General features: G+C 42.4%; 1 non-coding gene across 1 annotated transcript; it reads left to right on the top strand.

Annotated features, from left to right (window-relative positions):
• Positions 1 to 2,547: 2,547 nt before the first annotated feature.
• Positions 2,548 to 2,621, top strand: Trnat-ugu. The gene has a single exon. It is a non-coding gene; the product is annotated as a tRNA-Thr (tRNA).
• Positions 2,622 to 13,235: the final 10,614 nt, after the last annotated feature.

The raw sequence follows: 13,235 nt of genomic DNA, 5'->3' as shown, positions 1-13,235 counted from the left end.
ACTGCAAATATACAGTTTTTTCGCCAGATATGGATTTTGGTGGTGAAGGAGGCTGCTTGTGTAATCACGTGTTGGTGTGTACAAGAGCTCAGATATGACAAGTGTTATTCCTGAAAACTGCAATATTCCACACTGTCAATCAATCTGTTGAGCTATTTCCTGCCAGACATATGAGTGTTCAATCAAAACTGCCTCAATATTTCTGGGGAACCGATGGACCAATGCAGTAAGGGTTTTGACATAACAGCAACAGTATCCACCAATAGGATGTGAGCTGACATCATGAGAGTGGAGGTACCACAATTGAACCTTGTCTTTCTTGTTGTTGTTGTTGTTGTGGTCTTCAGTCCTGAGACTGGTTTGATGCAGCTCTCCATGCTACTCTATCCTGTGCAAGCTTCTTCATCTCCCAGTACCTACTGCAACCTACATCCTTCTGAATCTGCTTAGTGTATTCATCTCTTGGTCTCCTTCTACGATTTTTACCCTCCACGCTGCCCTCCAATACTAAATTGGTGATCCCTTGATGCCTCAGAACATGTCCTACCAACCGATCCCTTCTCCTAGTCAAGTTGTGCCACAAACTCCTCTTCTCTCCAATTCTATTCAATACCTCCTCATTAGTTATGTGATCTACCCATCTAATCTTCAGCATTCTTCTGTAGCACCACATTTCGAAAGCTTCTGTTCTCTTCTTGTCCAAACTATTTATCGTTCATGGTTCACTTCCATACATGGCTACACTCCATACAAATACTTTCAGAAATGACTTCCTGACACTTAAATCTATACTCGATGTTAACAAATTTCTCTTCTTCAGAAACGCTTTCCTTGCCATTGCCAGTCTACATTTTACATCCTCTCTACTTCGACCATCATCAGTTATTTTGCTCCCCAAATAGCAAAACTCCTTTACTGCTTTAAGTGTCTCATTTCCTAATCTAATTCCCTCAGCATCACCCGACTTAATTAGACTACATTCCATTATCCCTGTTTTGCTTTTGTTGATGTTCATCTTATATCCTCCATTCAAGACACTATCCATTCCGTTCAACTGCTCTTCCAAGTCCTTTGCTGTCTCTGACAGAATTACAATGTCATCGGCGAACCTCAAAGTTTTTATTTCTTCTCCATGGATTTTAATACCTACTCCGAATTTTTCTTTTGTTTCCTTCACTGCTTGCTCAATATACAGATTGAATAACACCGGGGAGAGGCTACAACCCTGTCTCACTCCCTTCCCAACCGCTGCATCCCTTTCATGCCCCTCAACTCTTATAACTGCCATCTGGTTTCTGTACAAATTGTAAATAGCCTTTCGCTCCCTGTATTTTACCCCTGCCACCTTTAGAATTTGAAAGAGAGTATTCCAGTCAACATTGTCAAAAGCTTTCTGTAAGTCTACAAATGCTAGAACCGTAGGTTTGCTTTTCCTTAATCTTTCTTCTAAGATACGTCGTAAGGTCAGTACTGCCTCACATGGTCCAGTGTTTCTACGGAATCCAAACTGATCTTCCCCGAGGTTGGCTTCTACTAGTTTTTCCATTCGTCTGTAAAGAATTCGTGTTAGTATTTTGCAGCTGTGACTTATTAAACTGATAGTTCGGTAATTTTCACACCTGTCAACACCTGCTTTCTTTGGGATTGGAATTATTATATTCTTCTTGAGGTCTGAGGGTATTTCGCCTGTTTCATACATCTTGCTCACCAGATGGTAGAGTTTTGACAGGACTGGCTCTCCCAAGGCCGTCAGTAGTTCCAATGGAATGTTGTCTACTCCTGGGGCCTTGTTTCGACTCAGGTCTTTCAGTGCTCTGTCAAACTCTTCACGCAGTCTCTCTTAAAGTGATTAAGTAAAGAATAAATAGTAATTTATTATTGGCATTTAATTGAATTTATTGTGAGATCCTTCCTCTCCAACACAGACTGAGTCCTTTTCCATCAATTTCCAGATGGTAGAGGAGGGGGTTGTGTGGAGTAGGAGAGGGCAGGGCTGGCTCGATTTCCGAGGAGGGGGCAGGTGGCTCAGAACTCAACAGATGTCCCTTTAATAAATGATGACTAACTGAAGCCCTCAGCTGCCGACAGGTGTTGTTGATATACCTCGATGTGGACAGCTGAAAATGTGTGCCCCGACTGGGACTCAAACCCGGGATCTCCTGCTTACATGGCAGACACTCTATCCATCTGGGCCACCGAGGACACAGAAGAACAGCGCGACTGCAGGGACTTATCCCTTGCACGCTTCCCGTGAGACTCACATTCCCAAATGTCCACAATTCTACATATGTAAAGTACCTTATAGACAACAGTTACTGTCTTAATATATATAGTTAAAAGGCTACCCAGCCATTGACCTTCGTCTGTGTGAATGCGCACAGGTTGCCCAAACGCTTACGGGAACCGCCAAAGCGTGCATGAGTAATGAGTGGATGGGCAAAAGTCTATAAGGTACTTTACATATGCAGAATTGTGGACAGTTGGGAATGTAAGTCTCACGGGAAGCGTGCAAGGGATAAGTCCCTGCAGTCGCGCTATTCTTCTGTGTCCTCGGTGGCTCAGATGGATAGAGCATCTGCCTTGTAAGCAGGAGATCCCGGGTTCGAGTCCCGGTCGGGGCACACATTTTCAGCTGTCCACATCGAGGTATATCAACAACATCTGTCGGCAGCTGAGGGTGTCAGTTTGTCATCATTTATTCCAGGGAAAAGCTGCATGGTCATCAACAGTCTCTGTTCTTTCAAGAACAGTTACTGTCTTCATATGAATGTCCCTTTTTCCAGAGGGGTGAGCGAGGAGGGGGAGAGAGAGAAGGTGTGGGGTTTCTCAGAAGGACTGATTATCCCCAGGAGGTCATGAATCAACCCCAAGGGGTGGTAAACCACTTAGCAGAACAATAGGTTAAGGTGAGAGGAAGGAGTATGACTTAATTGATCAATTTAATTAAGTGGCGTATCAGTTTGATATCAAAAGTGCGCCAGTATCGGCTTTGTCTCACTACTCTCGTCTGACCAGCCCATGGTTTCCCAGTCGTCTAGGACCCAGCGGTTATGATAACGATCCCAGGAGAGGCGCTGCTGGCGATGCCGTGCTCTTAGCAAAGACACTCGCATCGGTCGTCTGCTGCCACATCCCATCAACGCCAAATTTCGTCGCACTGTCCTAATGTGTACATTCATTGTGCGTCCCACATTGCTCGTGTGTTACCACTCTCATCTCTACGCAAACGCCGCTGCTCTCGGTTGGTAAGTGAAGGTCATCGGCCATTACGTTGTCTGCGGTGAGCAGTAACACCTGAAAATTGGTATTTTCGGCACGCTCTTGACACTAATGATCTCGGAATACTGAATGCCTTAATTATTTCCGAAATAGAATGTCCCATGCGTCTAGCTCCAACTACCGTTCCGAGTTCAAAGTCTGATAATTCCCTTCGTGCGGCCACAATCAAGTCGGAAACCTTTTCACACGAATCAACCAGGGACAAATGACAGCTCCGCCAATGTATTGCCCTTTTACATCTTTAGTGCGTGGTACTACTTCCATCTGTATATGGGCATTTTGCTATCCGATGACTTTTGCCAGTTCATTGTCTAACTATGATTAGTAACTTGCTAGAAACTGGTTCAAATTACAGAGAGTTCCTCAAGGATCTCGAAAAAGAATTGTTCATTTAGTGGTATCTGAATAGATGGATTTAGTCATGTCAGAGAAGGATCACAATATCTGTCTGTTTGTACAACAAATAATTAGAATAAATGAAGGAGTGTTACAACAGTGATGCGCCATTGCAGTGTACTCATTGAGATCAGTGGTCGTCATTTTGGAAGGGATCAATGTTATTGTTTTACGTCCCTTCAATGATGATGTCATCAGAGGCGGAGCGTAAGCTCGGATAAGAGCATGAAAGAAGAAGGATGTAGACAATGCTATTTTCAAAGAAAACATCCCATCATTTGCCTTCGGCATTTGAAAAAAAAAATCCTGGAAAACCTAAACTCAAATGCCCGAAACGAGATTCGAACTACCATCCACATCAAAAAGAGTCCAGCTTGTGAACGATTGCTCTACCTCACTTGCTTCAGTTGACACGCCAACCAATTATTATGAGCTTGTATTGTTTCTGCACGGTGTAAGTTGTTATAGTCTATAAAAATAGAAAAGCACTCAGTATTTGGATGCTCTACCACGACTGTAATTTTGCCCTAAACAGCTTTACATGTTAAGACTTTTGGACTTTGTGTCATAGGAAGAGAATAAAAAGATTTTTTTATATTTCCTCTGTAGAACTATATTAGGGGGTAATTCATCGTTAAGAAAGAAATTTTTCATTGCACAAAATTCCGCCATAAGAACAATATATTTAGTTTGATCCATGTCTTGAAGCTTAAAACATGACTGTATTCAAAACATTGAAAGTATGAATTAAACAATGCCTTCAGTCACAACTTTTTCGCGTTTTATTAACTACACGTCGCATATCGGACCCTGTGGGTCCATCGTCAAGTGTACTTTGTTTTAAAACAGGTTTTATTTCTTGTCCTGAATGAGGTGAAATTCCTATTCTTGTCACGAAAAGGTTTAATGTTAGGTTATGAATTTCGTAAGTCGAACGAAGGAAATATGAGCAAAATAGCGGAAAATGAACAGTGTAACCTAACCACATAATCCAAGAAAAGCATTTTCAACGTTTTAGTACCAGAAAACAGTCTTTTCTCCGTCGTTTTAGCACATGTCACTTCATGTGCTAAAACGACGGAGAAAAGAATGTTTGCCGGTACTAAAACGTTGAATCCTTGGATTATGTGGTAAGTTTACACTATTCATTTTCCGCTATTTTACACATATTTTTCGCGTTCGACTTACGAAATTCATAACCTAACATTAAACCTTTTCGTGACAGGAATACGCATTTCACCTCATTCAGGAGAAGAAATAAAACATGTATTAAGACAAAGTATACCTGACGATGGACCCACAGGGTCCGAAATGCATCGTGTAGTTTATAAAACGTGAAAAAGTTGTGACTGAAGGAGTTGTTTCATTCATACCTCCAAGAACAATATATGATGATCACCCATTATTTCCTTGTAGACAAGTATGTAAGGAGGTAGGTACTTTAGCTGCAGCCTAAAAGCATATATTTTCTCTCCTAAATTTTTCTGTAAATAATTTGTTGGAATTCGGGAGTAATAACGATACTTATCATTGCAATATTAGGAGAAAAAACGTTTTAATTTGTAATTCATTTACTTTGGCTCAGACAAGGGCGAACCACGCTGCTATCAAGGTTTGTGGTCTCAAAAATGACATTAAATATCTCGTTGATAGCAAAACTAAACCTGGAAGTAAACTAACAAAGTTTCCTCTGCCATCTCTTCTCATCTATAGCAAATATTTTATTTAAAAACTTACATTTAGTTTAAAAGAAAATACATAATAGTTCCTGTTATATGAACTTGTCGGCAACGGCCTTGCCGCAGTGGATACACCAGTTTCCGTGAGATCACCGAAGTTAAGCACTGTCGGGCGTGGCCGGCACTTGGCTGGGTGACCATCCAGGCCGCCATCCACTGTTGCCATTTTTCGGGGTACACTTAGCCTCGTGATGCCCATCCAGGAACTACTCGACCGAATAGTAGCGGCTTCGGTCAAGAATACCATCATAACGACCGGGAGAGCTGGGTTCTGACCCCACGCCCCTCCTATCCGCATCCTCCACTAAGGATGACATGGCGGTCGGATGGTTCCGGTAGGCAACTCGTGGCCTGAAGACGGAGTGCTTTTTTTATACGAACTTGTCAGTGAATGGTTATGATGCAGTTCCATTTCAGTGTAAATTCCATTTATAATCTATTAATTAATTCTTAACATGTGTTTACGATATTCAGAAAGCTGTAAATTATCTGGGTGGGGATTATCCATCTTGCGGATTATCCGAACATAGTTCAGCGATTTAAAAAGTAATAAAAACGAACCCTGAAATATTCTGTTACAAATAGAACGAGTATTTTCAAAATTCTAGTTGGGACGATGTAGATGATGAAAACACCCGCGAGTGGTTAATTAGCAGCGGCTATCAGATGGTATCTTGAGCTGCAAAGTGATTCGGATATAGTGAGTAAAGTGTGTCGAGTAGATCAAAAGATCGAAGACGAGGTGATATCATCGATCACGCAATCACCCACACCGAAGCAGTGCTTTTATCTGCTATCAGATTATGCAGCACACAATCCATTTGACTAAGTCGATAGTTGATCCTCAGGAAAAAACTGAATGAAAAGCAGAAACAGAAAAAAGTGTGGAAGTTCTTGACGAAAGTGAGCTGAAACCAAGTGGCAAAAAATAGTATTCTCTTTAATGAGTAACTCATACGCAATTTAGTTGTTCATTCTTGTAGAGAAGAAACCAGTCCACCAGCCTCTTTTAATAATGCTATTCGTTTACATAAATAACAACGTTGCCGGCTGCGGAACAACAGATACGTCATCAGGTGACTGTTCACATTAAGATACATATTTGTTGTTGTTTACATTAGTTTTTACTTTTTACTCGCCCTTGTGGTGAAAATTCCTTGGGGTTGTGGTGCCGCCGAAAATCCCACGTAATTTCGTTGCAATTCTGACTGCTTGTTTTCATGTAGGAGTGAAAACTATATGAAGCTCTTTTTTGATATATACGTACACACATAGCACAAAGTACCACTCACCAAACCAAAAGGTTATTCCCCATCGTATTTTGTACACAGCCACGGTCTTAAAATGTCTGTTTTCGACAAAACAGCAGCAATTTAATGCGCTTTCAAACGTGGCATGCCATGCTTTGTGAATTCAGTAAGTAGCAGTTTCCAGTCAAACTTGAGTACTTTTCAACTTGTTAATACATATATATTGAGAGAAATTACGTCGAAATTAAAATCATCCAAAACTGTGTCTATGGAATGTGTTTTTGATGTGATCTTCAGTCCTAAGACAGATCTGAAGCAGCTTTCCACGTCAATTTATCCTGTGTAATTTTCTTCATCTCTGCATAGCTACTGCAACATCCATCCATTTCAAACGGCTTATTGTATTCATTTCTAGGTCTTCCTCAACAATTTCTAATGCCCACACTCCACACAGTTAGCAAATTGGCTTATACTTGATACTTCAGGATGTGTCCTATCAACCGATTCCTTCTTATAATCAACTTGTGCAACAAACTTCATTTGTTCCTAATTTGATTCCCGACCTCCTCGTTAGTTATTCGACGCATCCATGTAATCATCAACATTCGTCTACAGCATCAGATTTCAAAATACGCTCATCTTGCCTGAACTGCTTACAGTCCACCTTCCACTTCCGTATACTCGTGCACTCCATACAGATACTTCCAGAAAAGAGATCCTAACACTTAAATTTGTGTTGCATGTTAATAAATTCCTCCTTTTCAGGAATTCTGTTCTTGCTACAGCGCCAGAGGTGGACCGACGCGTTATTGAGTTGCTCAATTTGTGATGCTCTTTCACTTGAATAAATCATCCAATGTTTCTGAAATTGTAACCATTTGTTTGTCTGTACATGTGTATAACACCCACTGATTTCCCTCGCATTCAGATGATTTCTTCGTGGTGTTTTTATTTATTTAGTTATTTATGTCTTAAAATAGAGTGTATCTTGCCCTCCAGGTGGCATAGGTGTTTCATTGGTGGCTCTCCAAGAAGTCCAAGAATTCTGATTGGAAGTACTCTCCTCCGTGGATCCTCTGTCCACTCAGGTCTTTGAGTCGTATGTCAAATTCTTCTCGTAGTGTCATACCCCCCATCGAATCTTCATTTACATGTTCTTTCCAGTCTACAATATTACCTTCCAGTATGTTGCCCTTCCTACTATTTTTTCCTTCTTTGTTCAGTACCGGCTTGCCATCTGAATTCCTGATATTCATTCAACTGCTTCTCTTTTCTCCAAAGGTCTCTCTCTATAGGCTTAATTTTCTTTTCCCCTTGTCACGCATTATTCTACTTCCTTACATTTGTTATCGACATTCCTGCTTCACCCACTGCATCTTCTGCAAATCCCAGTGTTCAGACAGCCGTATTCCCTTTCGCCTGCTTCATTTGCTGCAGTTTTATATTTTCTCCGTTCGTCAATCAGACACATGTTGTCTGTTTACACATTTGATTCACTATTGCCCTCACCATCCTGTCTCTGAATACTACCTTTCATCTTTTATTGTATTCCTTTGCCCAGCTTCAATCAAATGTTGCCCATCTTATCTCTGAAAACTACCTTTCATCTTTTATTGTATTCCTTTCCCCTGCTTCAGTCAAATGTTGCCTAATGTTCCCTCTGAAACTATCAATAACCTCTTGTTCTCTCAGTGTGTCCAAGTCCCGTCTCCTTAATTTCCTATTTCCTCTCAACTTTTTCCTCACACAGTGCGTCTATTCAACATATGCTCTCTTGCAATTACCAGTTATACTGTTCATAAACTCACGTTTTAGAGTGGTCCGCTCCCGAGGCCCATTGCTTCCATTTTACTGTCGACAGAGTAATGAGACTGCAGCGCAATGGCCGACACGTGTTAGCCCCCGAGGTGGCTCGGCCTATTTTCGCGTTACGGCAGGTAATCGATGTTTCGTCGCGGCGACGGGGAGAGAAGGCCGCCTTAGAAGCTGCTGGGGGCACGGCCGTTCCTGCCCACACGCACGGTGAGTGAGTGGGAAGCGGGACACTGGTGCAACGCAGCCGTCTGCGGGAGCATCTGCCACTGTGTTCCATAACAACGGAACTCGCAGAGCACCTTCCCAATAGCGTTTCGCGAGTTGAAGTCACACACGAAACATTGCTCAGCAGCATAGTGTAACAATAGTGTGGAATGTGTGATGTAACAATCTTGTGAGATGTGTGGGGACAGAAGTGGTAATTGCACCACGTGAAAGACATACAAGAACTGAGCGAAATGGGAACTTGTAGACAGGGAAGATAACGCCAACGGTTTGAGATTGCAGACCCAGCGACAGACCTGTATACCACAGTAATTAGGGGACTGAAGTAGGAATATAAAGGTTGGTTCGTTGGTTGGTTGGTTTGGGAAAGGAGACCAGACAGCGTGGTCATCGGTCTCATCGGATTAGGGAAGGATGGGGAAGGAAGTCGGCCGTGCCCTTTCAGAGGAACCATCCCGGCATTTGCCTGGAGTGATTTAGGGAAATCACGGAAAACCTAAATCAGGGTGGCCGGACGCGGGATTGAACCGTCGTCCTTCCGAATGCGAGTCCAGTGTCTAACCACTGCGCCACCTCGCTCGGTTAGGAGAACATGGCCAATTTCCTTCTCCACCTTCGGCGAACAAAGCAAGTGGCCTCTCTAACGTCCATGACATATACTTTACGTTGAACGCTATCCGTCATTTCTTCCTTGTAGATCCGGAGCAAACAGCTTATGCAGCACTGTCCTGTGAGAAACAAGATTCAGACAGTGAGAATCCTCCAAGCAGCACAAGATTTGAGTGATTGCATAGTAAAGACATGAATCACAGTATACAGGAGTGATGCTCGGTGAGGCATATTTCCTCTATAAATAGATACAACAATAGGAAAAGGAATGGAAGAGAAATTTGTTCATAGAGTGCCTCTGGAGGTAGACGAATCCGCCAAACCGGAACAATGCTGCAATTATTCCGCATCACGAGAAAGGGGACTGGCGAGGCATGAAAGATCTCTACATCCATCAGCCTCTTTTCTGTAATGAATAAGATATTCACCAACATTATCATGAAAAACATGCAAAAAATAGATTTTTATCGGACAAAGCAAGAATTTGGCTTCAGAAATGGGCACATCATTTTCAAGTCACGGCCGACATTGTACTATGGTATGATTTAGGACTTTCTGGATTCATAGGTTTAGAGAAATATTTCAACTCTGTTTTGACAAAATCTACTCTATCTTGAGAAACAAAGAATCGATTCAACCCAAGTTAGTATACTGGAGAATTCATATATGAATACAACTCCCAATACACTTCATAAGGATGCCTAGAGAAAATTTTTACAGTTAATGTTGACTGGAATAGTGTCTTTCAAATTCTGAAGGTCACAGGTGTAAAATATAGGGAGCGAAAGGATGTTTACAATTTATACAGAAACCTGATGGCAGTTATAAGAGTCGAGGGGCATGAAAGGGAAGCAGTGGTTGGGAAGGGAGATAAACAGGGTTGTAGCCTATCCCCGATGTTGTTCAATTTGTGTATTGAGCAAGCAGTGAATGAAACAAAAGAAAAGTCAGCGAGACAGAGTTTAAAAGTGGCAGCACGATTCCGTCAGATGAGAAACAGCACATGAGGATGTTGTGGCACACTGTTATGACCTCAGAGTTCACTCAGTCACTACGAGCTGTGACCTGAAGTCATACACGATGGATCCCTACAAGACGACGCCAGGAGTAACGCCTCTGTGTCTCTCCGAAACACTGGAAGAGTGGGACCTCTCCCTACGTCACTGCCATAGTCGCTGACGAAAGCCATCCGGATTAGTGCAGAACCACAATTCGTCACTGAACACATTGCGGATCCATTCTTCACCAGTCCGTGCTTCTTGGATACAACACCGCCCGAAACGCAGCCATACATGTTGTGGTGTTTATGACAGCATACACATGGGATGGTGAAACGTCCCCTTTGAACAATTCTACACGAGACTGTGCTTAACCTGACAAACAATATTTTGTTAGCGCAACGCAATCTGACTTTCAGAATTCCCTACAAAAGAATGGCCCTGACTAACATTAAACTATACCTTTCACAAATCACTAAATCACTTACCTCACAAAAATCTTCGTTACTCCCACTACTGCAATACAGCAAGCGCCACTACTGCCAGCTAAGTAAAAGATTCAAACTACGGAAGGCACTAACTACTGATAGGGATAGTTAGCAAATGAAAGATTTTAATACAGAACAAACAATGTATTTACCTTGATATCATCATTCATAAATATAGCAGATCATCCGCTCTCAAAACTCCGCCATCTCTCTCCCCACATCCATCACTGCAGGTGTCAGGTTAAGCACAGTCTCGTGTAGAATTGTTCAAAAGGGGACGTTTCAATGGTCATTTCCTAGTCCAGCTGCTGCAAGTCTCCGACAAATGGTGCAGGATGACGGAGAATATTGCTCGGTGTTTATTACGCTTCCTCAGATAGCAGCCACAGATGTGAATGTATTCTGAAGTGCTTGATGCACAATTCAGCGATCCTTCTCAGACGTGGTCTACCAGAACCTCGACGGCTATGCCTGATTTCAAGTTACCGTGCAGTCCGACATCAGGTCACTGCCACATTTGAATGCCGCACATATCTGGATATTGCACGACCAGTTTGCCTAAGGAAGACTCCGAGTGACGCCTCTTTCAAACTCTGTCAGGCGCTGATAAGGCTGTCTCATGCGAGTACATGGACTCTCCGTTTCCTTTACAGCGATCACTCGAAATCTGACTCCGTTCAAGCCCCTTATATAAGCTACCAGGCCTGGTAATGTTACTAAACATAAGCAACACTAATTCACTCTGTTGTCACAGAGAATAGCAGCTCTAGTCATTTATATACCTGACGATGGCGTGTGCGTTTATGAACTTACATTGATATCTTACCATGTCTTCTGTGTGTTTCACGTGTGAAAAGTCAACCGAGCCTGAAAGGATTCTTGTCGAAAGCTGTTGGATCTGCTTCAGCTGGGCAAATCGCTCGTCCGTGAACTCAGCTACTAACTGTCACGCAATCGATTTAATGACATCAAAGGGGTGGCCCTGGTAACTGAGTTGTGGGTGTTGGTCTTCACAGGATCAATAAAGTAGACTGCGTGGAAAAGGATTCACTAACTACTAAACTAAAATCTTGGACCAAGTGAATCAAAGTCATGTTCAGTGTGCATAGGTCAGTCAGTGACATAAGATTCAAATCAGCACACAATAAAAGAAACATCTAATAAGAATTGGTACGGAGATATACAAGAGTTAATTAACTTGGGAAAGTTTTGAAGATGGTAGATGAGGATGAAGAGTAATCAGGATTCCAGAATATTAATTTATGATACAATCTCTGGTACATTCGCAGTGATTGTGAGATCTTAGCAAAAAAATTAAGGGAAAAGTAATATGAAACTACCTATGCCCACTCGATCTTGGCTGAGAGTTCATGAATTTAACTGAGCTTCTGAAAACGTCTAACTTCTCTCCTTCTTTACCATCCAATGCTACTCGATATTCTGAGCATAACTGTTGTGTTAAGATGTAGACTGCAGATAGTGTAGGTTTCTGTCACTGGAACTCAACAGACAACGTTCAGGCCACCTGACAAAGCTAGAACTCTGCATGCTACAGCACTGCGTCCTCCCACACACCCAAGAGAAAAGTCTTGTATACGTCTGGAATCGAAGTGTGCCGCTCTAAACCTGAGAATGTCTGAAAACCACGCCTCCTGTCCCAGCTCTGTGTCAAGTCCATGCCAAAAAGTAACGTTCATCAATGAAAAATGTTGTGTAACCACCTGCCAATGGTGTAAGTTTTAAGTTACTGTTATTCTCCCACTAATTCTGTTATTCTCCAACTAATGAGGAGGTATTGAATAGGATTGGGGAGAAGAGAAGTTTGTGGCACAACTTGACCAGAAGAAGGGATCGGTTGGTAGGACATGTTTTGAGGCATCAAGGGATCACAAATTTGGCATTGGAGGGCAGCGTGGAGGGTAAAAATCGTAGAGGGAGACCAAGAGATGAATACACTAAGCAGATTCAGAAGGATGTAGGTTGCAGTAGGTACTGGGAGATGAAGAAGCTTGCACAGGATAGAGTAGCATGGAGAGCTGCATCAAACCAGTCTCAGGACTGAAGACCACAACAACAACATTCTCCCACCAAAGAATTATGTAAAAAGAGTTCTTTCAGCCTACACTTGTAAGGTGGCAGAAAAAATGAAGGTTAGATTCGCATCTTGCAACGGGAAGATGAATATGACACCTAACTTAATTCGACGGTAATGAGAAAATTTGCCTATCAGTATGTAATGCAAAAAGGGATGACACTCAATCGACGGTAATTAATACGCCGTTCCTATAGTCCATGTTCGAGTGGAAGGTGAAAGAAGTAGCGAGGGGCGTCTTAGTTTGGAATTCAGAGGGACGAGGGCTGAGGCAAGGCCACACTACAGGGGGAACCACGGAAACCACTTAAAGGGGTGTGCCAGGCGGAAAGTCAGTGACCGAC

Source organism: Schistocerca piceifrons, chromosome 3, assembly GCF_021461385.2.
Source record: "Schistocerca piceifrons isolate TAMUIC-IGC-003096 chromosome 3, iqSchPice1.1, whole genome shotgun sequence".
NCBI lineage: Eukaryota > Metazoa > Arthropoda > Insecta > Orthoptera > Acrididae > Schistocerca > Schistocerca piceifrons.
This window is presented reverse-complemented; position numbering and strand designations above follow the sequence as displayed.